The sequence below is a fragment of the Equus quagga genome, chromosome 14 (genome assembly GCF_021613505.1).
Source record: "Equus quagga isolate Etosha38 chromosome 14, UCLA_HA_Equagga_1.0, whole genome shotgun sequence".
Lineage (NCBI taxonomy): Eukaryota > Metazoa > Chordata > Mammalia > Perissodactyla > Equidae > Equus > Equus quagga.
The window spans coordinates 63,953,891-63,977,513 of record NC_060280.1 but is presented as its reverse complement, the minus strand read 5'-3'; positions in this window follow the sequence as shown (position 1 = coordinate 63,977,513).

Sequence of the window (23,623 nt, the reverse complement as noted above, 5' to 3'; positions counted from 1 at the left end):
AATGAACTTTCATTGCCTAGCAAATCGGCATTTCAGTTCAACTAGTGCAGAAGCTGCCTTACTCGTTAACAGTGACTTGAAATCAATTTACTCATTCAACAAACTTTTATTCATTCAACCATTTACTGAACAAATATTTATTGAGCACCTACTGTATGCCAAACACTGTTCTAGGCACTCAAAATACACCAGCAGATAAAACAGAAAAATATGCTCTCATGAGATAACCTTCTAAAGAAAGGAAAAGAACTAGCCAAACCAACTGATTGAAGTTTAACAGAATAATATGACTGAATATTTCACTACTGTTTTAGCGATTTTAGCAACATTTAGGGACAACATTGTAAAACTACTTTGCTGATGCCTATTATTTCCAGACGCTGTTCTAGGCATTTTGGGGAGTACAAGACTGATAATATACATAAAGAAATCAAAATTTATGCAACGTGAATGAATGGGACAGTTGCCACAAACTTTAGTTCATTTGCTTTAAAACACTATTTACAGATTTTTCCGACCATACCTGTGATCTGGGTTATTAAAGTTTTATATTCCACAAGGACTTTATGAAGATAGTGCGTCTATGTGTGTGCTACCCAGATTTGTATTTATCTGTCATTTATTTTAGAGAATGGCAGTACTGACAATAACTGTTATCTGTGTGTGTAGCCGTGGATGAAAAGACCATCCTGGGACCAACTGTCCTTTCCATGCTGTGCACACAAGAAGATTACTCTTTGGTTTGAGAAAGAACGCACTGTTTGCAAAGTCAATGATTGTTTACTGCTCAACTTGGACGCTCAGCTCTGAGGAGTCTTTGCTCCAGAACAGGCCCTCCTGGGGCTTCCTGCTCCCCACTCCCTTTCTTAGCACAGAGCCTTTCACAGCCATGTTTCTGGGGGTTCATCTAATGCAACTCTCCTCAGTCATCAGTAGGTTTGATATAGGGTTGGAGTTGGGTCTGGGCTGTCACTTGAGCTGTCCACTGACCCCTTATCTGTGAACCTGGCTGTGGGTGTCCCAAAACCATCCTTTTCCCATATAGAAATTCACTTTGAAGATGAAGATGAAGAACATATTTCTGTTTCTTCCCAAAATAACTGCTTTTTTTTTGGTGAGGAAGATTGTCCCTGAGTTGACATCTGTGCTAATTTTCCCCTATTTTATATGTAGGATGCCACCACAGCATGGGGTGATGAGCAGTGTGTAGGTTCATGCCCGGGATCTGTACTCACAAACCCCGTGCTGCTGAAGCAGAGCATGCAAACTTAACCACTGTACTGCCAGGCTGGTCCCACTGTTTATTTAATATAGAAAAACCACCTACAAATCAAGTCGACTTGTGTTTTATAAGATAAAGAAACAAATGTTTTTACGGTTTGACACTTTTGAAATCATATAGGTACAAATTTTCAGAATTAATGCAACTTGAATATAATGCATAATAATTATTGATACAATATAACAATATATGATATATATTTTATATATATATATATCTCATCCCTTACATAAAGAAGCATTTACCCCATCTGTTAGTTGTCTGCCAACCTTATCTCTCTCAGTGAAGTATAAGATTGAAGGACATGGGCTAGAACTTAGGTCTCATCCTTTAGTCCCTAACAGGTAGCACAACACTGTACATGCAGTGGGTACGCATTGCATATTTATTGAACAATGAATACACTTAACAAGTATAAATTATTATAAATATTATTAAAAACTGAGGCCCAGAGAGGTGTCTAAAGTCTAACCTAAATCCCACGTGCTTATAAACAAAAATCATAATTTGACCAGCAACCAAAGGCATTAATTCAACCCTTCACCTTTTACAACATCTGTGTCATAAAATAGTCAAGGCTGGCTTTTCTGTCCCCTCAGGACAGGTAAAGAAGCTGAGGCTACAAGGACGAAGTCATTTGTTCAGAGTCACACAGCCAGCAGGAAGCAGAGGAGGCAGGACGGTGGCCAGGGGCCTCCTACTGACTGTGCCACGTCTTACAAAACGATTGCCATCACTAAATACTTGCTGAAAAAGTACTCAGTGAGCAACTATTTCCTACTCAGCAACATACAAGGAGCTTTAGGAGCAGTAAAAGTATAAAACATGGTCCCTGTTTTCATGAAGGCTACCAGCTAGCTAGAAAGTTCAGGTAGCCACAAGCAAACGTTTCGATAATCATGGGAAAGGCCAAAATAAGCATGAGAGACCCTAAGCAGTGTGGAGTTCAGAGAAGGGGTAAACCTGTGTAGGTGGCAGTAACCAGGGACGACTCCAGTTGCATCCTCAAAGGGGTCAGGAGCCTTGATTCTAGCGTTGACGGTGGTTTTGTCTTCGGGACCACTGAGACTTCAATGATGCCTGGGGAAGGAGGGATCTTTGGTGTCGCAGCTCTTCATTTCCCTCTCATCCCTGTTTGGCAGAAAGACAGCAGAATAGCCACCTGAGGAGCAGGGGAAAGCCATGCTCTCCTGAGCGACCCCATTTTAGGCACAAATGCCTTCTTCCTGGGGCAGCAGTGGGAGGCCCCCTCTATTAATGGGGCCCCATGCACTCAGGGCATCAATCCCTGGTGGAGCCCAGGGAGAAAAGGTTTAAGGGGCAGACTCCCTCATCCCCAGAAAGTTGCCCAGACCGTTTAATTAGTGTCCCCAGCTTGTTACATCTGCCACTGTTTTCCCCCAAGGGAGGCAGCCAGGCCTCACTTGCGCTGACTGTTATCTTTCAAGAGCTCAGAGCAGAGTGCTTTTGCAGTAACCTCATCAAAGGATAAGCTAGGATTCAGATAAGCTTTTCAAGGAGGAAGTCAGGGTTATAATTTTCAGAGACTTCTGAATGTCACCTCCAATTTTCAACTCTTCAGTTCAAATGCCAGTTTGGGGTAGCCGGGCAGCCTCAGATATTGAAATGGCAACCTCTGACCTCAGTCCTTCTACCTTCCTGGTCATCTTAGAGCCCGGCAGATCCAAGAGTTGAAAGTACTGAAGATGTCTGACTTTATAATAATTCTGCTTCTCAGAAGTGCAAATTACACAGGAATTGGTGCTAAACTCTCCATTAACTACAGAGTCCAAGGAAACTTTAGTTTCCCAAATTACCTGTCAGGTTCTCTGCATCGCCATATAATTCTGTCGTTTAAGGGGGGAAATGGTTGTAATTTGGAATTTTAGTGAAATTTCTAATTGAATCTGCATTTAACTTTGAAGTCTTGGTGTTCCTCCATTTCAGTGATGGGTTGAGTCACATTAGAATTTTCAGCTGCACCTCCCCCTAAATTCCACAGCTCGTTTCTCCCATCTCAGGCAGGAGCGCCCATTACAGCACCCCCAGCTGCTCCTCTTTCATCATATAGCCTTTATCCTGAAACAAGACCTTCAGAGATCATCTAATCCACCCCCTGCCTCAGTGTTGGGAGGGGGCGGGAAGGGAGAATTCAAAACTCAAACAAGGTTTAAAAGATGATTGTTTCCCTTTTAAAAAATCTTATAAATGGTAATATATCACAGTTATTCTTTGTAATGACTTCTGGTAGCTCATAATTATCATAATGATTGAGTTATAGAATATTTTGTTTTCGTGGTTTTTAAACTTTCTCCCTAAGGGAGCTTTGGAGCATCCACAGTGATTGGGGGTCTTTGATTTTCTACCCTCATTTCAACGAGAAGAGCTCACTTTAATATAATTAATTAATATCATTAAAAAGTGGAGATTTTCTGGTTGAAATTGTCTATTTGATTCTTGCTTAAGAATTCACTTAAAGGAAGAATTCCCTAGCCAGGGGATGGGGGGAGTTTGAAATTCACTGAACATTTATTATCTTATAGCTGAGGAAACTGAGATCAGAGAGATGACTTCGAGTCTATGCCAATACCATCTGCTCATTCATTCCACAAATACTTATTGGAAGCTTTCTATGTGCTATGCGTGGTCTGGCTACTGGAGTATAGCAGTGAACTGAAGAGAGCCCTTGGCCTCATAGAGTTTATATTTCAGTGAGAGGAGAGAGACAATGAACCAGAAATCAATGTACACTATGCTAGGTAATGCTAAATGCTATTGAAAAAAATAAAATAAGGAGAAAAAAAATGTGTGGGACAGAGGGGACGTGCTGTTTTATATATAGGATGGTCAAAGAATGCCTTACTGATAAGGTCACATAAGAAGACTTGAAGGAAGTGAGGGAGTGAGCTCTGCAGATAACTAGGAAGGGAACATTCTAGCAGGGAAAACACCAGATAGAAAAGGCTTTTGCACGGGACAGACTAGGAGCACCCAGCGCTGTGGCAGAAGCGTAGTGAGCAAGGGGGAGTATTGGGAGAGGAATCTTAGAGATGAGAGGAGGCCTGATCTTTTAGGATGCTGTAGATCATCGTAGGTCATTTGAACTTTATTCTGAGTGAGCTGGGAGCCATTAGAGGGTTTTAAGCGGAGGAGTGACCTGATCTGACTTAGTTTTTCCAAAGAACCACTTTGGCTGTTAGTGGAGACTCCAGTTGGGCCAGGATGGAAATAGGATACAAGTGAAGAGACCATTGTAATAATCCAGGCAAGAGATGATGGCAGCTTGGACAAAGTGGTGGCAGTTGGGGTGATGAAACATGATCAGGTCCTGGATACCTTCTAAAGGTTGATCCAAAATAGTTTGCTATTGACTTAGATTTGGGGTGGGAGAGCAAAAAAAGGAGTCAAAGATGACACCAAACTTTTTTGGCCTGAGCAACTGGAAGAATGGCATCATCATTTTCTGAGATGGGGAAGACTAGGGGAGAAACTGATTTGAGTGGGAAAATAAGGGTTTTGCTTTGGATATGGGAAGGCCAACCAAAAAACATTTTCCTGATATAGTCTCCCACCTTTTAGGAGAAATACAAAAATCAAAATAACGTCAATTTGAATTTTTTACATGTAACTTTGTCTGCAGATGGTAGCTTAACTGTAAGTTGACCGGCCTACCAATTTTCCTTTCATTGAATAATATAGGCAAAGGGATACAAGCTCATTTTAACAGCAGTCTATGCAGAACAGTAGTCTGCTGAAACTTGGCCATCACAGAGTCTGCCTAAATCACGGAGAAAGCTTGCTTATCAAAGTTGCAGATGGCACCCAGCTGGGAGGGATAGCTAATAACTCTGGATGACAAAATCTACATTCAAAAGCCAGACTAGAAGGATGGGATAGAATATACAAGATGGAATTTATCAGAGCTACATTTAAGATTCCCACCCTTAGATACAAAATTATTTGTGCAAGCACAGAATGGGAGAAGCCTTAGTTTTCCAGAAATTCATCTAAAACAAAGCGATAGGGGATTAGTTGACTGTAAGCTCATTATGTAATAATATGGTACATGACTCTCAACAAAACTAATATGACGTTAATAAAAATGTAGTGTCCTGCGTAAGAGAGTTAATAATCCTAACCTATTGTGCACTGAACTGTCCATACACATCAGGATAATTGTCCTCAATTCCAATGCCATATTCGAAATAATATGAGCATGAACAAGAAGGTGGTCAAAATATAATGGGCTTGAAACTCTCATGGCTTTTGGAATGTATCTCTAGTGATTGCTTTGAGGAGATAAGCATTGAAAGAAATGACTTTATATCTCTCAAGCTGGGTAATTATCTGCTGGTGGTTATTTCTCACTTTTGATTATTTCAAACTTAGAGTGAGAGCTAATGCTGTCATAAGACCAAAGAATGGAGCTACTCTCCACCCATTCCGAATATCACTCACCTACCTTTCTTAATCAAAAGACACACTGGATCCCACTGACGTTCACAAAGTTCTCTTGCAAAAGTTTCAAGTGATCTACTCCGAAGCCATAAAGAAGAAAGGGGGAAGAGTAGAGAGGAAAAGAGAAGTAGAGTGTTGATTGTCGAAGCCTACTTGGCCCCTGGCACCACAAGGAGGGGTGGGACCTAAGCATGAGAAGGCATCCCCCATGGATGCTCCAGCTCTCCTGCATTCACCTCTTCACTCATCTTCTTTCTCTCAGTCCCTTCCCTCTAATTCCTGCCTGATCTGGTATTTCTGTCCCACGTGCCTATCCTAGAGGCCAGAATAAGAAAAGGGCCAGTCCCAAGTTCATTCTTGGCTCTCAAATTCTGCTGCCTCTGACATTCTACTCTGCTCAGTTTCTGCTATCTTCACAACATGGGGAGAAAGATAACCTCTATGCTGCAAATTTGACAGAAAAGGATTTGCAAAAGGTCCTAAAATGAAATATAAGTTTATCGCAGTGACAGTTTTCTTCCAAAGACCACCCACGTAGACCTCAAATGAATGTTACTTTTACTGGTGTAAATTTGGCCCTATTTATGGCAGAGATAGCTAGCTTCTGTACTGGAGATTTGATGCTGGCAAATAGTTACCTAATTAGGGGCTATAATTTCTTAGCCTCTCTTAGAAGCTCGGAAGAGCCATACGACAAGAATTCTTGTCACTGGAATGTGAGCAGAAGTGATGTGCATCACTTTCAAGTTCTGGAACTTAAGAAGTAGGTGTCCCTCCTTCAGTCTCTCTTTTCCCATCCACCAGCTGAACGCAGAGGGTTTCAAGGCCCTAGATATGAAGAGAGAGACAATGCTGAAGGATCTTGAACCCTAATCACCATTTGGAAGGGCTTCCAGTATTAAACTGTTAGGTGAATGAGAAAACAAATTTCTACTGTGCTAAGCCAGATTTGGGGGGCTTAGTGGTTACGTAGCTAGTGTTACCGTAACTATTATATTCTTTCTTTGGAAACAATAACTCTGGAACCACATGTAAATTCCTTAATCTCCGGGGGATGGAAAAAAGCAAAGGAGGACTCTGCTCATCCTGACTCATGTATCTCATGGGGGAACAGCTAAAGAAAGCTGAAATTGAGAAGGCTTGTTGTGTATTTGAGTGTGTGTGTATGCGTGTGTGAGTGTGGGTGTGTATGTGGAGATGGTGGTGGTTATTGATCTAGAGGGCAGAACTAATCAATGGTTGAATGTTAATGAAATCCACTCCATTTCAATGAAAGGAAGATTTTTCTAAAACTGCACCATATGTATGCTCCCTGAGGACAAGCACCACGTTTGTCTGGCTCACTGCTACACTCCCAGAAAAATCATGGCAGCTGGAAAAAAAAAAAAAAATGGTGCTCCATAATATCTGTTAAATATATTTTTAAAAATAATTTTTAAAACCCCTGTATTTGCCAACAATGAAACAGTGCCATTTGAGGATGATTTTTCTACTATTCAAAGATCCATGTGGAGTCTTGATTGGTGGTAGAAAGTCGGGTTAGATAACCTCTCAGCAAGTTCCTTCCAATTTTTAATATCTTACATCTCAGTACCTTTCAAACCACTTTCTCATCCATTTTGTCTTTGGATTCTCATAACAAATCTGTGAAATTATCATCCCATTTTTATAAGTTAAAAAATTTAGAGATTAAGATAAAATGACCCATCCAAGTCACCCTGCTATTTAGTGATGAAGCTGGAAGGAGAACTTCAGTCATTTGACTCGTGGAACAGAGTTCTCTGATGCTTCCCAATTCTGAAAGCAAAGAAAGAAAGAAAAATAACACTCTTTATTGAGCGCTCATGGTACTAAGTACTTGATATACATTTTCTCAATAATCACAGCCACTCTGTGAAGCACATGCTATGATTAATCCATTTTATAGAGAGCATCAGAGACTTAAAGGGGTAAGTTTACACAGCTTGAAGTTTGCAGACCTTGGGTCAGACCCCATTTGTCTCACCGAGGCCTATACGCTCAAGCTCCGTAACTACTACCTCTGTACCAAGTGCGGAAAAACAACATGGGTCAGGTTAGCTCATGGAAGATTTCACTGGGGAGGTGGGATCCAGCTGGGTGTTGGAGTTCTCGGGTCCCCTGGGATATCCTATCTGGGGACTGGCCACAAAATATTTCTAAGGAGCAAAGGTTTACACATTTTTTTCCTACTTTTGGCATTCCTGATGATCTCCAAGGAAAGTAGAAAGGGGATAAGGTCAGGGGAAAAGGGAAAATGTATCTACTTGTATCTTTCTAGTATTCATAGGTGGTCCCCATGGGCAAAAGAATTCCATAAGGGAAAGGAAATTACATTTGGGCTTAGAATTTGATGTTTAAAAAAATCTCAGCAGAGACAGCCAAGGTTGCCTTTCATATTTTTAGGGGAGGGTTGTCTGAACTTCGAATACTTCAGAGTAGACCCTTAAGGTAGTAAAACTTGACTAGCTATGTGGACATCAGGCCTGAGAAAAAGTCCCAAACAATTACAGCTTACACTGTCCCCTTCCCCGTGGCCATGCCCCCACTGTCCCTAACCCCGGTGTTCTCTCTCCCATATAATTCTTACTTTTCCTGCAGCCCTGTCCATTTTTCCTCAAGTGAAGATTTAATCCCACATCACCTCCTTCCTTGGGGGCTTTAATCTTGGACATTTACCAAAAAAGGAAAACAACTGAACTGAGGAGGGAAGACCTGACTTCAGCAGCAACCCCTGCCCCCGTTCCCTGCTTCCCTAGGCCGCCCGCCACGGCTGTAACTTATTTTCCTCTTGGTCACATTCAGGGCTCTTCTCCCAAACACTGCGTCCCATCCATTTTGGTTAAACGACACTAACTATATTGTAAGTAATAGCCCGCCCGCAGCAATGTCGCTAACGGGTCTGTCTGTGCCTGGGTTATGAATGGGACTGTCCTCAGCTGCAGTCACACCGCTCTGGGCTGGGAGCTCATCCCATCTTGCAAGGTCAGACCTCATTGGTTTTTGGATGGTGGGGGAATCTCCTAGGAAAACCTGGGATGCGGCTGAATGAGCTGCCCCGTAGATGATTTTCTCTCCTGAAAGGCGGTGCCTTTTCCTTCTCCAGGCCCAGGGTCACCAGTGCCTTAAAAGACCAAGTTTTTAGGTATTTGGATGCAACACTCAGGATAAACTCCAAAGGCTACCTCCTGGCCTTAGACAGTATGTATAAGAGAAACAGATGAAGGATGTCTTTACCCACCAGTACCTATGAGGACAGCCTTATTCTTCATGTCCATCTAGCCCAGCAAAGCATCGGACACAGAGTCGGCAGTCAGAGAGTATTCAGTGAATACAGCTTTATTTTATTGAGTGCCCGGGACTGAGCTAAGTGCTTTACACATTTTGTTTTATTGACTGTTGCTAGTAAACCTATGCATTAGATGCTGTTATTCGACAGTTGGAGTTGAGGAAGCTAGGCCTTCTGCAGTTTCCCATCCTAGGTCCTGCAACTGCTGATGGGGGGAGCCGGCATGACGGTCTGTCTCACTCCAAAACTCAGTCCTCTTAAGCGCCCTGTCACATTCCTTCTTTAAAAGAAAAAGAAATCCTTGTTCTTGCCATCAGTTGCATTTTAAAGTCAGTGGCATTTTCACACCAGATCTTAAAAGTCTGATCCAAGTGGTCCACACATAAATGCGTATGATTGTGTGTGTACGTGTGCAAGTATACACACCCAAGTTTGTACTAAGGGAGAGGGAAGTGACTCTGAGACGGTAGTCTGGGGGACAAAACAACCATTGCCCTCCTCAGCTCTGCTCTGGTAAACTCCTTGCCCCTGGCCCCATGGCAAATGGCCCTCGTGACTCACAGAGTCCCCAGTCCCTGGGCTTGTCTCCCACTTTGCCCCACTCTCGCCCGTGCTTCTACCCCCTACTTCATTCTAGGTTGTTCATCTTGGTACCCTTTAGCCTGCCTTGTTTCAAACCAAACTTTCTCCTAATAGATTTGACAACTGAACTGCACTTTCCAGTTTTCAACCCTTGGCATCTTCAAGGACCTCCCATCAAGATTTTCACCTTCTGGGGGCCAGCCTGGTAGCACAGCAGTTAAAAGCATACGCTCTGCTTTGGCAGCCCGGGGTTCGCCAGTTCAGATCCCAGGTGCGGACATGGCACCGCTTGGCACGCCATGCTGTGGCAGGTGTCCCACATATAAAGTAGAGGAAGATGGGCACGGATGTTAGCTCAGGGCCAGTCTTCCTCAGCAAAAAGAGGAGGATTGGCAGCATTTAGCTCAGGGCTAATCTTCCTCAAAAAAAAAAAAAAAAGATTTTCCCCTTCTGGCAGGCTCAGGCGTACTCCTTGTCCCAGCTTCGTACAGGCCCATAGGATCCCCACATTCTTTCATTCATCTGACAAACATATATTGAGCACTGACTGTGTCTATGCTTGGCCATGAGAACACATTGGTGAACATGACCATACAGAACCAACCCCCAAGTCGCTCACTCTCTACCGGGGGGACAGATAAGTAAACAGGCAAGAATTACAGGTAGCAAAGAAAAAAAAACAACTTTCATGTTAAAGCTTGAGGCAGAATTCTTGAAAGTAGAGAGGTGTCTTCTGTTTAGCATTACACCTTGACGGACCATATATGGTGAAAAGTCAGGCCCCAGAGCCTGGCAGGCCAGGAGGAGTGAATCAAAGAATTGTTCTGCATTATAAAGAGGAGTTTTAGTCTGCTTAGGTAGCCCAAGTGGGAAGAATAAAGAGGCAGGAATGGATACAAACAGGGAAAGCAAAATGCATTTGGGGAAAAGAAAGAACCCATGACCACAAAGAGGCAAAGGTCAGAGAAGCTGATGGTGGTGGAACATCCAAAGGACTATTCGAATCCAGTGAGAATTCACCCTAAGATCTTTGCTGTGTGTAGCCCCTGCCTTGCCCTATGTCCTTTCAGTAAATGACGTTATACAAAAATAGCCTTTGTTTGTGGTTTTGTGTAAATTGTTGGAAAGGCAACAAAGAGAAATCTCATCTTCTTCCCATCACTCCTCTGTTGACACTAGAACGACAGCAGAACTTGGCACCAAGAGAGGACAGTAACCCTGGAATTCCAGGCCGTGGTCGGTCACAAAGGGAGCAGAAGCTCAAGGAGGAGCTGAGAGGAAATGAAGGAGTAGCTGCAGACGTGGACGTCAGGGATCCCCTCACACACATACCTTTTCCCAAATAGACTGGACCTGTGTTGGTCCTCAGCCCTGATTGTGCATTAGAATCAACTGAGCGCTTTTAAATTCACGGACGCTCAACCCCACGATTTATTTTGTCTGAGTTAAGATCTGGGCTTCAGTATTTTTTGAATCTGAGAACAATGGTCCTTGAAGGGAGGGGGGCCTTTCAGACCTCAGTATAACATGGCAAGTGTTAGAGAGGCATAAATAAACAGAACGAAAGAACAGAGATGAGGCAATGATAGACGGAAGTGGCAGCTAAGCTGAAGCCTGAGGATTGAGGAGGATTTAACCAGGCAAAGGGAAAGAAGGTGAGAAACGGGCCAATGTACCAGGAATGGGGAAAAGTAGAAGTCAAAGCCAGAGTTCAGATTGTTACAAGGAGCTCAGCAAAGCTAGAGCTTGGTGTGTACACAGCAGGGTGAGGGGTGGGGGGGTCGGGGGTAGGGCGGGCTGCAGGAGCCAGAGAGATGGAGGAGTGTATCAGTGGCAAGAAATACAGCCATAGAACTGAGAGGAGTTCAGATTATGGGGATTCCTGTGTGCAGTCAAGAACCAGATTCATCCCAACTCCTTTAAGATGTAGAAGATAATACCTTTTTCCTCCACCCTTTCGACTGCTGCATCAGTTAACTCTTGCTGCATAGTGAACTACCCCAAAACTCAATGGCTTAAAACAATAAACCTTTATCATTGTTCACACATCCGCGGTGGTTCTGCTGATGGGCCAGGCTTGGCTGATCTTGACTGGGTTCATTCACGCAATAGTGGCCAGCTGATGGGTAGACTGGGGGATGGCTTGTTGTGGATGCCTCAGTCCTGTGCCTGGTGATTGACTATTGACTACAGCAACAGAATACCAGGGCCATATACCTCTCATCATCCAGCAGGCTAGCTCAGGCTTTGCACACAGCAAAGCCTTCTCCAAGAAGGTGGACGCACACAAAAGCCCTTGGGTTTTAAGCTTGGAACTGGCGCACTGTCATCTCTGCGACATTTTATTGGCAAGCAAGTAAAAACAAAATCAGTCCAGATTTAAGCGATAGGAAAACAGACTCCTCGTCTTGATAGAAGGAGCTATAAAGTCACACTGCAAGAGGCGTGGGTACAGGAGGCAAAACAAGGCAACCACTTTTGCAGTCAACCTACCTCACTCCCATAACCCTCACTGCCTCCCTAGTTTCCAGATGGTTTGGAAACGGGAGGGGGTTCAGGAACCTGCTGTCTCTCAGGAGCCGTGGGAGAACACCAATCCAGCCACAACTCACACTAACCAACCAGCCACAGGCAAGAGCTGGGCTCCCAGTCCTAATCACTCTGCCCACTCTCCACATGCCATCGATTTCCTATTTTCCATCCTCTCACTCTCCAATATTGTTTTCCTTAACACCACAAACTGTCGGTTGCTTTGTGCATCCCTCAGGCCTCCGTGGGCATTTTCTCTTACATCAGTGCACAAAGAAGATGCAGCGCTACCCCAGGCAGCCAAGGTCAGTGTCAGGCTAGGCCAGTGATCACAGGCCCTGCTGGTGACAGGAGGTGGGGATTTCTCAAGAAAAGCTGGGTCTTGCACGCCAGCCCTTCTGAAAGACAGGATGCTGCCACCTAGACCTCCCCAGGCCTCTTACCTCCTCCACAGGACTGTGTGACAAAGCTTGTCAGCACCCGGCCAACGGGCCTCCCAGGCTCACAGCAGCCACAACACTTGGCCACTCTCCCTTTAGACACCATGTCCAGTCTGGACTCTACATTTAAAGAACAGAAGAGAAAGCAAAGAACAACATGAAAGAGGAACGGTGCCTTGGAGGGAAGGGAAGATAGACCAAAGGGAAGATACTCGTTAAGAAGAAATAGTGAAAGGACTAGGGGGCAGGGTTAAGGTATTGACTTCATGTTTTAGGACGAGTCCTGGTGGGAAAGTGACTTCCTGTCTATCTTTTCTTAAGAAAGAGTAAGAAAAACAAGACAAAATTCAACAGGAGGGAATTAGGTTAGACGGAATGGAGAATTTTCAGTCTGCAAGAGCTGCAGTAAACAGGATACAAGACAGGAGTTAAGCATGCTCCCTTCACTTGGGAAGTTTCCAGTGTAGTTAGAGATCCCATGGTGAGGCACATAAACTAATAAAGAAGATTGGCCAATGCAACTTCGCTGTATGCACACAAGTGATTTGGCACGGCCTCTAATTGCAATGAAATTTTAAAGAAGGAAAAGTAGCTAGGTAAATCTTGGTAGAAGTGGTCAGACTGGAGCTAAGAAGGATTTGTATAGACAGAAGCAAGAAAATTACAACTCAGATAGAAGGGGCTGTGTGAACAAAAGAAGTAGGATGCCTAGCTCATCCCAGTTTGCTGGGGAATCTCCTCAGTCCTGGGCAGACTGGCACTGTCGGTCACCCCAAAGGAAGAGAAACGTTCATGGGAACATTAAGGAGACCATTTGGACGGGATGGTAGGATTTAAGTCAAGGGCTCCCCTGGAAGCAGAGGTAGGGACAGGAGGGTCTCTGGAAGCTCCTCCCAGCTTGCTAATTCTATCACTTCTGTCTTCAGAAGACTTCTAAACTTTCTCAGCTTTGGTCATAAGTGTCTCACTGAGCACACATTGGTCAGAAAAATACATTTTTTGGTTCTGTTAGGTGACTCAGAAGGGAGTGTCTTCCCTCGGGGAGCTCATGGGAAGACCGTTACTTGAGAAGACTTACCTTCCAACATCTTGCACATGGTAGGTCCTCAATAAGTGCTTCTTGAAAGGATGTACGGATGGATGGATGGATGGAGGAAGGAAAGAAGGAAGAAAAAAGAGAGGGAGGGAGGGAAGATAGATGAAATTGAATAGTGGCTTTGTGAGTGGAATGATGAATAGATGAATGGATAAATAGAGGAATTATGGTGGCTAAAACAATAAATCTGTAAAAGGAGAAGTTATATAATGTGGCTAGAAAAAAGTATAAAACAGAATTATATCTTCAACAATTTTTGAGTCTGACATTCCAACATTGCCTTCTTACAGACACATTACATAATCACACCACATCTCCCAGCCAACCACAGGCCATGGTGACCAACACTTCTTTACTCTCCTTCCAAACTCCTCCACTCTCTCTCCTCTCCCGTGACCAGAATTTTTTAGATGAGAGTTGAGCTTTAATTCTATCACTCCCACTAACACGAGGTGACCTGGGGGCACATCACCCCAGCCTCCACAGCCTCAACAACTCCATCTGCATAAAAGAGAGGGTTGAATCAGCTGAATCATGGAATCCCTTTTAGTCCTAGGATCATAAACCATTATCTTCATTGTTTAAAAAAAGGGAAGGGGCCGGCCCCGTGGCAGAGGGGTTAAGTTCGCGCACTCCGCTTAGGCGGCCCAAGGTTTCAATGGTTCGGATCCTGGGCGCGGGCATGGCACTGCTCATCAAGCCACGCTGGGGCAGCGTCCCACATGCCACAACTAGAAGGACCCACAATTAAAAATATACAACTACGTACTGGGGGGTTTTGGGGGGAGAAGGGAAAAATTAAAAAAAAAAAAAGAGAGAGAGAAGAAGTACAAGACATTTCGATAGCACAAGAAGGATACTTTGGTCGTGTCCAAAATTTCCAGGTTGGGAACCAGTGAAATAATCTGATTCTTTCTACTCATATGAGATAGGAGCATAGAAAGAAGTGTCAGGGAAGGCTCCCCTCTTGGTGCTGGCCACAGGACCTCTGCCCGCACCCCTCCCTGAGCAAGGACATGAGGCTGGAAGGAGAGGATGGGTTTTCGTTGTCGCCTTCAATCTGGCTCCATGCGGCTGGTGTGAAGTTGTACATTTTGCAGCTGAAGGCAGTGGGCTCCCCAGGATAATAGCAGCTGTTCAAGTGCATATTAGCACTCGAGATGTTTGATAAGAGGAATTAGAGTACCGCCCGGTTTCTTTATTTTTTATTTTTTGCCTGGCTGAATCAATAATTAAGTGTATTCTAATAGTGCAGTTTTGCTGGAGATTCTCATTTGGCTCAGGCATTAGGGCTAAATGAAATATTTAGTTGACAGGATACAGTTATGAAGCAAAACCACATTTCTGTCTGTATACTTTAATTCTTCTAATGATGAGAAACCACAGTCTGTCTTCCAGGCCTGGCTGCTGTGGCTTTCCTGTCATTCCTTCTTCCAGAGAGAAGATGAAAATCCCTCTTTCTCCTGCAGGAAAAAAGAGAATGTGACATCCTAATGTCCACTGTCATATGGGGGCCTGGAGCCATGAGAAAATCCTGCTTCCACCCATTTTGTCCTAATGCAAACAGACTCATTAGAAAGGCATGCTGGGACCTGCACCTTAGGCAGCGGGGAAAGAAAAGAAGCTGGGACCACATCAGACCAGGACTGGGGCACGAATGACTGTATGGAAGTAGCTGGCATCTCGACACATGGGGCGATGTACAATGCAGCGTGATGTTAGGCTGCAGGTGGAGCATCAGTCAGGGATCCGGGCCACAGGGATGCTCTAAGTTAGAGAATGGGTAGCTCATGACCCGGGGGACGAGTCTGTTCAGGGCATGACCAGTCTGTGCTGGGGGCTCAGACAGCTGAGCCCAGGAGAAGGCACAGGAGATTAGGGCTCAGCCTGGCACACTATGGCTCAGGGCAAGCCTGCAATCTCAGCCTCAGCGCCCCCTTGCTGTGTGATACCAGCAAAGCCCCTTGCCTCTCTGGGCCTCCTTTCCTCAACTGTCAATAAAGCACCATGACCTCCAAGGTACCAGCCAGAGCTGACTTCTTATGATTCTGGTTCCAGCAGACAGGGACATCAGAAGGTCACATCAAGCATATTCCTGCCTCAAGACAATCTTGCCTTCATTTGTAGGCACCATCTCTGACCTTTGCCCTTTCACCTCCACTTGCTCCTATTGCACGTCAGGAAGTCATTCTGCAGCCTTCTTTATTCACTTTGTTTCAGATTCATGCAGTATCCACTAGATAATGTTTTCTCACATTTAACCTAAACCCACTTGCAGATGCCTAGCTTTTCTTGAAAGTGCATACCTCTGTGCTCTCTGGAGTCCTGAACCTACAGCTCCTTAGCCACCTGCTGCCACCCCATCACTGCCCGGAGGGGTCAAAGGGCTCCAGATAACATCACCTCTGAGCCAGGGCAGTGCCACAAGCCTTCCCCGGGCATTCCTGCATTGCAAGCCGAGGTTGGGGCCAACACGGGTGCTAGCCCGCAGAATAAGAGAGACTGGGGGCTCCCGTGTCAGGCACACAAGGGCTGCAGATCACTAATTATTTGCACAGCTTGCTTCTCTGAGTACCTCCATTTTAGATAAACATTTTGTATACATTTGCTTTAGAAATTAGAAAAGGAGGGAGGAGTAGAAAGGAAAGAAAGGCAGGCGATGTTGATCTTGAATCCGGGCTGGCTGGTTCGCTCTTGCAGTGTTTGAGAAGTCAATCCATTCCTCTCCGGCAAAGTGGGCAATGCAGAAAAGTGATATTTGTCTAATATTTGCTCAGCCTAGTGTGTCTCGCTGTGTATTCCCAGGTGTGCTGGCTTTCAGAGAAAGTTAATCACTATGTCTTAAGACCTCCCTGGCTGTGCCATTTCTGAGCAAAAGGTGCAGAATATGTTTTTTGTTTGGGTTTTTTTTTTTTAAATCTATCTTTTTCTTTCTTTCTTTCTTTTTGGTTGGAGCCAGGCAGACTGCTGTCTGTTATCAAAGGCACAAGGTACTAAGAGGCAGGGGCAGGGTGGGGAACGAGAGACCAGGCCTGTGGCCATGGCGGGTTCCCCTGAGCATCTCTTTGGACCAGACACAGGAAGCATATGTGGGGAAGAGGTATCAGTGGGCCAGCCTCTGGAGGAGAGGTTCTGGAGCACTGAACCGTGTCCGTACCGGGCATCATTGGAACAGCACTTTGCAATATTAAGTGCTTGTGATTCTTTTTCACAACCGTGTTGCGTTTTGATTCACAAAGCAACCCTGAAGGTGAATAAGGTGGTTGGAGCTACGCCCGGTTCACAGACAAGCCAGCTGAAACGCAAGAAGGTGGAGGAAATGGCTGGGGGTAGGTAGCATAGTGATATCTCCAGGTCACAAGTTCCCAGCTACTAGTGCGAAGAAGGAGAAATGAATCACTTTAGAGTTGCAAATGCTCATCAGAACATACTCCAGGAAGGGAGCAAAAAGAAAACTCAAACCGCATTGCTCTTCCACACCCGCTCTGCAAAGGAATTGTGCCCCTGGTACTCCACAGGTGTCCCCCACCCCCACAAAGCATCCTTTACGCCAGTGTTGCTAAAGGGAACATAGTCCCCACTCCTGAGGCTTCCTTCCCCGTGGAGAAGCATCGATTAACATAACACATCTGGCCCTGCTCCTTTTTCACCCACTCTTCCCCAGACAGGATTAGCGGTAAAGGCTCTGCTGTGCGAACCGACTTGGGGGAGGGCCGAAGCGGTCAGCCAGCCAGCTCTGCCTGGGACCCACGGCCACCTCTCTCTATTCTAGCTCAGGGTCTAGAAGCCCATTGTTGGCACATATTTGAGTCGTGTCCTCAAACTAACCTGTGTCAATAATCAAGGTGATTGTGTTGACCCATATCCTAGGAAGGAAGGCAGGCAGGCAGGCAGAAGAGTGACAACTTCCGTGGGCTGTAGAACCTCACAATGTCTACTCCTCCAGGCCTCGTTTGATCAACACGAAGGAACTGTCTCCTAATCTCTCTCTTCTCTTCTCTCCCAGGAAACGGGAGACAGGTCTGCTGGGAGTCTTGTCCCCGTCCACTGTCCATGACCAGCAGCTGGGCTGAGGCCCATTAATCAGAAGCTCTGCCAGTCCCGGTTGTTATTGGTTATGTTTCCTCTGACGCTACATTTTCCCCCGACTTGAAGTACATGTCATCGCCTTAATCCACCCGGATGAATGATCCGATGGACAGCCGCCTCCTCGATCCCACTGCCACTTTATGAAAATGCCCCACTAAGTCTGATAAAGGGACAACTTTGCATTTCAAATGCTCACAACTTTATCACATGAACTCCCAGGACAGAGAATTACCGGGATTTCAGGCCAGTCGCAGCAGAGGAGAGGAAAGAAGGCTGTTTTGAGGCCCTGTACAGTACCTGGATGTCTCTCTCATATATCATCACGAAAAGCTTTTGAAGATGGAAAGCGCATGCCTTACAGTGATCACAGGCCACAATGGGGAGAAGCTGATGCCCTCCAACAAAGCCACAATCTCCACCCGCAGCTTCACATCATCTACCAGGCTCCGCTGGGTCTGCTGTTCTCAGGGCTCAGCTGAGCAGAAACAACAGCTTTGAGGTCATAAGACGTGGGTTCAAGTCTGCCTCTGCCTTTCACTATGACCCTGGGAAGATTACTTCAACTCCCCGGAGCCTCAGTTTCTCTCCGTAAAATAGGGGAAATCACACCTAGCTTATACAGTTATTTCAATGATCCAACAAAACACAGTCATTTACCTCAAACGTGTCTGTCTTTTCTCTCCCAGTTCACTTCTCTTTGTCTTTTACTTTCACTCTCTGGGTGATACACTCCCTTTTACTTTATAAATCTTTCACTGATTTTTTAAAAAATTTTGATTAATTTTTAAATTTTAATTATTTTTATTTTACTTTAAATTTTTCAATTTAATTTTTTAACTTCTAAGAGCTCTTTCTTGAAATCTCATCATTCCTTTTTTTTTAAAAAAAAAAAAACATAGCATCTTGTTCTTGTTTCTCTGGGAAAAGCTTGGTGCTTTTAAGATTGCTCCCAGCCGTGGAGTACCACGGCTAAGACATGGATTGCTTTTCCTCAGCAGAGCTGTATTTCTGCCTCTTCCACCCCTGTCAGTGCTGTCCCTTGTTGTGGGGGTTCTTTTTATCGAGTTTCTAGATCTCTCTGAGAGGAAATTGTTCCACAGGGAGTTGTAATTTGTTGCGTCCATGGGAGAAGGTGAGTTCAGAGTCCTCCTATGCCGCCATCTTCCCAAAATCCTCTCTTGTTCTTGTTTCTTGAATGCAATCTTCTCTTATCTCTCCACAGATTTTATAGGGATATTTTTTTCTCGTATTTCTCTTCTAGTGCCTGCGTTGCTTTCCTTTCCTCTCTGTTTTCTTCCCTGAGAGCTTGGGCACTGCTTTTATGCCTTCCCAAATGCCTGGTGACCCTCGGTGGTCCTTTTGGATGAGGCATAAAAGGTGACTGGAAACTCCACACATAAGAGCTTATCAGCTGTTGGGACTCACTAGTCTGTAGGCCAGGCCCCACCATGTCTTTGGGGCTTCTCAAGTGTCCTCAGGTCTTTTCTCTGGGGATAGTCTCCTCCAGAGAATGACCCTTCCACCTCCGGCTGGGAGAGATTAGCCTGGTTGGCAGGGTTGAGGGAGTGGAGAAGAGGACTAGCAGCTGGAGGAGTCCAGAAGGTACTTTCCTCGACCATCTTTTTTTCCCACCGCATCCCCTTACCTTCGCCCTCACCTGGGCTGGTGTTCCTAAACATAGTCCTTCCCTCACTTCATTTCTCCATAAAACAAACCTTCCTGCCGGGTTGGAGGAGGAGGAGTCATTTGGCTGTACAGGATGGAGAAGATCTGGGGGTCCAAGTGCCCCAGAAACAGGCTTCCAACCACTCTTCCAGTTTGCAGCTGCACTCCTGCTCCATGCTACTGAGGACCCCGGTTCTCCCAGTTCCTGAAGACTTCCAGGGACTGCTCCTTACTCTGCATTGGCAAACTCCTCCACAGGCCCTCAGATTTCCCCTCTTTTCAGTCTACTGCATCATTAACACTTCAGTCTGCTTTCCAATTTCCAAAGAGTTGTTGACCCTTCTCATTCTTTGCTCCACCCCCCTACTTTTCTACTCCCTTTGTCCCCATGGGTTTTTTTCTTTGTTGTTTCTTGATGGTCACTGGAGTGCAGTAGGGAAGGGATTCGGAAACAGCAGGCAGAAAAACACTTGTTTAACCTAAAGTTGATACCACTTTCCCAAAGGGCTATCACTATGCCTGGCTCATAATAGATGCTGAATAAATGTTAGCTTCCTTCCTTCCTCCTTTACTGCCAAACAGATGCTGCTCTGTGCATTCGTGGCTGCCCAAGAAAGGTTTTGAGATTTCTAGGTCTCTCCTTCCCTGAGACCAGAGTATGCTCCACTGTTGCCTGGAATTCCCACCAAAAGAGTCACTTCCAACAATGTTCTCAAGAGGTCTATGAAAATTCACATATAATGGGAGTGTGGTAGGTTGAATTATTGACCTGAGTCTCTGTCCCTTTGAACAGGATTCTATGTCCTATTTCATCCTTTGCAGAAACCGCACTGAGGAAGGGAGCGTTAATGTTGGAGCGTTAATGTTGGCACATGACTTGCTCTGGCCAATGCAATGTTAGCAAACAAGATGGGAGCAGAGGCTTTAAAGCACCTGGAGACCTGGCTTGTTTCTGTGGGCTCTGTGACCCACCATAAGAAGTGCATGCCCTGGGGAGAGCCTGCCCTTCAGCTGGCCCCAGAATGAAGACACGTGAAGGAGCCCCGAAGTCCACCCTGAAGTCCGGAGGCCAGGTAAGCCAGATGAGCCCAGCCGAGACCATCCGCTCACCCCCATCAGCAGAAAAGAGTGTGTTAAAGAACTGGGGATTGGTCAAGGAAAAATAAACTTGAAGGGGCGTTATCCTCAAGAGACCAAAAGCCTCAGTTCTTATTAGGGACGCTGTGCCCAGCAGGAGAGCACAGAGGCTGGGATGCTCAGCTCAGCAGGAGTACAACATACCCAAAGGAGAAGAATCCTGCTAAAACCCTCCAGAGGCTTCTGAGCACATCAGTGATAAAGGCCAGATCCCTTTCCCGGCTCACCAGGTCCTCACGATCTGCACCTGCCAACTTCTCTGACCTCTCCCCCTTGGCTTTGCAGCCCCTTTGCCCGTTCACATGCCCCACCCTCTGGCCTTCCTTCTGTGCTCACATGTGTCAGGCTGTCCCCACCAAGGGACCCTGAACTTCTGTTCTTCTGATTGGAACGCTCTTTGGGAGACCAGCTCCCCATCATGCAGTTCTTGTCTCAAAGTCACCTTCTGGAAAAGCCTTCCCCTTCATGCTCTATGCCTTTAGGCTGCTTTGGGTTATGATGATGATGGAGGAGTCATCATCTTTTTGGGTGATGTTACTCATTAGTTTATGATTTATTTTCTGATTTCCTCCACTAGAATTAAAAGTTTATGAGGGCAAGCACTTCTGTCTTGTTGGCTGCTGATGCCGCAGCATCCGAAACACTGTCTGGTACTGAGTGTCCACTCGGTGGGTATGTACTGTCTGAAGGAAGGATTCAGAGAATGATTAATAGAAGACAATACTGGAAAGACAAGTTGGGCCTTACTGAGTGAACTTGGGTACCAAATTGAGGACTCTAGACTATATTTGGTGAGCAGTGGGGAGCCATCGAAGGCTTTGTAGATGAGGAGTGAGGTCATCAGGGCACCCCCCCAGGAAGAGTAATCTGGCGGGTCTGTGAGTTTGGAGAGGAGCTGGAAAATGGAGTGGAGGTCAGGAGTCCAGTTAAGTCCAACAACGTCCAGATGAGAGATGTTGAGGGCCTTAACTCAGGGAGTAACTATGGGAATGGACAGCATTGCAAGATGGGCAGAAAGAAGTGGCCATCTGTCTTGCAATTTCAGGATAGGCTGGCTATTCCTGGTGATGGCCCAGCCCTCCCCTGCCTGTTTCAGCTCCTACATGTGCGTGTCTGTATTCCCTAAGAACCAGGTCTGGGGCCGTGGATGGCAGCTCTGGTTCGGGCTTTCTTCCCTGGCTGCTGCCTCTGCTCCATTTCTGGTCAAGGAGTAGCCCACAGCTGTCAGTTAAGTGGCTTCTTCTTTCTTCCCTTGATTTTAAGCTTGGGGTTTGCAAGCACTGGCCACAACCATTGCTTTCAATTCCCCAAGGCAGATTTAGGCCCAATCGCTGAGTTAAGGCAGACAGAGGGGGGCTGCTGTGCAGGTTTTGCCTTCATTAATAAGTTTCCCTGACAGCAGAAGGAAGTCTTTCCAGTCAATTCTTTGTAGTCAATTCCTGATCGTCGTCCTCCCGTTGTTAATATTGTTGTTAAACTCCCCAAGCCGTACTGAGTGAAAGCTAATTATAATAATTAACAGAGAACTCCTGAACTTGTCAAACTGGTAATTATAAACCACGGGGACTTTTATCATTAATAGATGCCAGGGAAAGTGAAGGCGCAGGGGTGCTGGCAGGGAGAGGCATGCAGGAGACGTTCCGGTCCAGAGCCAAATTCGAGTGCCACCAGGATGAGAGGACATGGCTTCCCTTGGCTTTGTGCCCAACAAAGGCACCCAGTGGGGCTGTCTCTGCTTTCCTCCAAACCAACCAGGAGTCTCTCCATACACACACCCTCCACCGCCACATCTGAGAGGGGCCACCTTCCACATGCGCACACACACGCACACCCCCTCTTACGCATTCACATACTTAAACCAGATCAGTTTCACTGTAAGGGGGCTTTATATTATTTCATTCATTCACGCAACAAAATTTTATTGAGCTTCTACTAAGTACTAGAACTTACTCTAGGCACCAGAGGTAAAATTGTGAATAAGACAAAATGCCTGCCCTCAAAGAGTTTATAATCTAGTTCATGAAGGGGCAAAATGCTCACAAAGAGCCCTTTAAAAAACAATAGGTTTATATTTGTTCCATTGAAGGCATTGCAAAGTGCAGCGTGAGAACAGTCATAAGGTATCCAAACCTGCTGGAATGAGGAACGATCCTGGTGTCAAAACAACAGAGAACCTGAAGTCCCACTTTTAAAGCAGTGGTTCTGAACATCTTAGAGTTCTTAAATGATGAAGGTTGTGGAGGTTCACTCCGGAAACAAGCTCAGTCATGCACACGTGCAAAATTGTTCCTGGAATTTCAACGCTTCCTGGAGACCCTGAAGTTCATTCTAGCTCTGTTGTGGATCTACAGACCTCTATGCTAAAAATCCCTGCTGGGTAGACTGAGCACTTGGCCCTGCACACAGTAGGTGCTCAATAAGTGACAGCTTTAATTAATCTTATTAACACCTCATGTTCTTGTTGGAAGGACTGTACTAGATGAGATATGTGGAAGCGCGTGGTTAGCTTCAAAGAACAGGATGCACATCGGCTATTGTTATTAACAAATGCTGGTTGATCTGGTCGCTGTCTTGTTGCTTCTGTGCATGCAGGACACGCATGCCCACTGCAGTCCCCACCATGGTTTCTCTTCCACATCACCCGTGCAGATGGGGATCCTCAGCAGCTCCCCTGGGAAATGATTCTCTCTCCCTTCTCCAAGGCTGGCCTGGGGTATCACAGACCATCTCATGCCAGAGGTGCCTGAGCCCTTCCCAATGGAAGCCTTGGGAATAGCATGGCTTTTTTGTGTTGTTGTTCTCAGACTGTGGGTAGAATTAATTCTACTCTGCTGCTGGGTGTGGTCTCTCCTCCCTGCCACTGCTGTGTTCATTAATAGAAACAACTGCAGAGGGCTGGCTTGGAGAGGCGCCGGTGGCCTCCAGCCTCCAGCCTCCAGCAATCTCCATCAGTTCTCCCCACAGACCAGCCCTGGAGAAGGGAGAGAGAATCATTTCCCAGGGGAGCTGCTGAGGATCCCCATCTGCACGGGTGAGGT